The sequence below is a fragment of the Penaeus chinensis genome, chromosome 8 (assembly GCF_019202785.1).
Source record: "Penaeus chinensis breed Huanghai No. 1 chromosome 8, ASM1920278v2, whole genome shotgun sequence".
NCBI lineage: Eukaryota > Metazoa > Arthropoda > Malacostraca > Decapoda > Penaeidae > Penaeus > Penaeus chinensis.
The window spans coordinates 31,321,540-31,324,039 of record NC_061826.1 but is presented as its reverse complement, the minus strand read 5'-3'; the positions used below and the strand labels follow the sequence as shown (position 1 = coordinate 31,324,039).

At 44.5% G+C, this 2,500-nt stretch overlaps 1 protein-coding gene across 1 annotated transcript in view; it reads left to right on the top strand.

Moving 5' to 3' along the window:
- LOC125028259 (microfibril-associated glycoprotein 4-like) overlaps positions 1 to 2,500 on the top strand; it is a 12,240-nt gene that overhangs the window by 8,459 nt on the left and 1,281 nt on the right. The window contains exon 7 of the mRNA XM_047617688.1: positions 1 to 2,500. This exon is cut by the window's left edge and continues 1,018 nt beyond it; it is cut by the window's right edge and continues 1,281 nt beyond it. The gene's annotated coding sequence lies outside the window, so the exon portion shown is untranslated.

The following is a 2,500-nucleotide window of genomic DNA, read 5'->3' as shown; positions in this document are numbered from 1 at the left end:
CTGGAAGGACGGAGAGGCAGTGCCCTTTGCTCTCCGCCTTTAATGACGCCCATAGGAAAGAGCGGGGCAGAGATAGAGAGAGAGAGAGAGAGAGAGAGAGAGAGAGAGAGAGAGAGAGAGAGAGAGAGAGAGAATGAGAATACAGTTGAGATTTGTGAAGATCTAACTTCGCCCGGCCCTCATATATGGCCCGGCCTGCTATTTTGTTCTCTAACACTCGGTGCTTACCATGGTGGCGGGATTGCCAGAAGGTGCTCCTATCGCCATGATGTAAGCATACCACATAATCTCTTTACCAGCCCGGCGGCCGATGTTGGCAGTCCCTGTCTTATAAATTATGTGCTCACAATACTTGTAAGAAGTGTACCAGGGTGGCGTTCGGCTCGCCACAATGCATGCAACACCTGTCTTCATAGTTTATTGTCTCTATGATCTGCCATGCACAGTGGGAACCTAGTCTGATTCTATGAAGAATGATTTCGGTACCTCTGTTGAGAGAGAGAGAGAGAGAGAGAGAGAGAGAGAGAGAGAGAGAGAGAGAGAGAGAGAGAGAGAGAAGGGGGGGTATGATAAATATGACCCCAGCAAAATTAGAATCAATTGTTAACTATCTCCCAAACTGAGCCTATTCAAATAAAACTAAACCGTCCCACTAATACAGTTGCACAGAAAAAGGTAGGGAAGGAGAGAGGGAGACAAGGAGGGAGGGAAGGAGGGAGTGGGAATGGGAGAAAGGGAGGGAAATGGGGTAGTAAGGAATGGAGAAAGAAAAGGATGGAGGGAGGGAAACTAAATATGAAATTGGATACCTGTCAGAGAAGAAAGGACATGGTAGTGATGCAGCAGAGTTCAGGTCTGGGCAGCAGGAGCAGATGCCCAAGTTCTGAAGCGTATAATAGCATTGGAGACTGCTGCATCCATTCAGTTTCATATTTGTTATAGCAATGGTTACTCCTACAGGCATATGTAGACCTGGTGTGAAAGAAAGTTCTATGCCGCATTTGCTTCTGTGGCAGATAGCTATCCTTGGTGTGATAACTACATTGTACTGGGTATCTTGAAATACGATATCTGGCTGTGACTGAGCTGGCCACTAAATTTCTATCGTCACCCACGGCATGGGAGATAAAACCAGTAGCAAAACCAATTGCCATATCTTGGATTTCCTCAGGTTCTAGAGACTTAAAGATCACTGGCTCCTGGTGCCCTGAACTTCATAAGTGATGCAGGCACGGCAGCAAGGAGGTTGACTATATTCTTGTTAGCACTTACAACCCCACCGGGCACACTGCTATTCTCCTGCCAAACGGGTCCCTCTTGGCGAATTACAAGGCATATCCACAGGACATCTCTATTTCCCCAATTCAGATTTGGCTTATCTGTCTAAGCAATTACTTCGCGGGTCTTTCCAAAGACCTCCTCCATCAAGTATTGTCTCAAAAGTAGACAGCCTGAAGAATGAGATCATCTTTAAGGAATCAAGGAAAGTGTCAGTAATGTTGGCGGTCTCGGACTGCAAGCAACAGGGCTACATTGGTCTCATAATGTAGTCACTGATTGAACACGCGGTCCTCCCGAATGTGCCCCATTAATTGACACAAGGACCTGTTGCAATTGGGTCAAGACTAAACTTTAAAATACAAGACAGAGTCAGTGTTAAGCAACAAACTCAATAATACCAGGGCCTTGAAGGCAATGGCCATTCTGCACAAGAACCAGGATTTCTAAATATCCATATTATGCGAGTTCATGGCTCAAGCAGAGACAATGAACAGGTTCTCATAGTAGACCCCCAAAGTCCTGGATCTTGGGCATAGACCAATAGACCTCAAGATCTAAGAGCTATATCATCGGAAATCTCATTAGGGTCTCATAAGACTGGAAAAAAACCCAGTTGTTTTGGATGATAGGTCTACATACAATTCAGTCCAGTCTAGTGTTAGAAATGCCTCACTTCTGAATTTACAGGAAAAGTAGACATGCCCCGTTTGTACCAATATATAAGTTTACTATTAATCTAACAGTCATTGCTGGAATACCTTTATCTTAAGATAAAGGTATTCAAGGTGCAACGACTCATATTTGAATACAGGTTTTGAGCAGTCCATGACTGAACTCATAATAATGGTTTGAAATAACCTAAAGAATAATGATAGGTCTACTGTGGCTTTGCAAAGAGGGAATCTAGATTCCTCTGGTCTCAGTAGGTGGTCTTTGAAAGGTCTATGAAGGATGGGAGTGCATACTATACCTTTAATGACAGTAATATCATATTATTTATGGTATCCATGAAAATCAAAACAGGGGCCTACATTCCTTCAAAGTACTCCCTCAAGACTCTATGCATAGTGCCAGCCTCCTTTGCCGGTCCAGAAGCCGGAGTTATAAATTGACTATTCGTGTTACATCCTGGATGCAAATAAATTGCTTCCCGGCGTTCGCAGCCTCAAGCTTTGGAAGCAACCAAAGTCACAGGGAGCGAGGCCAGGTCGTGGGGGGA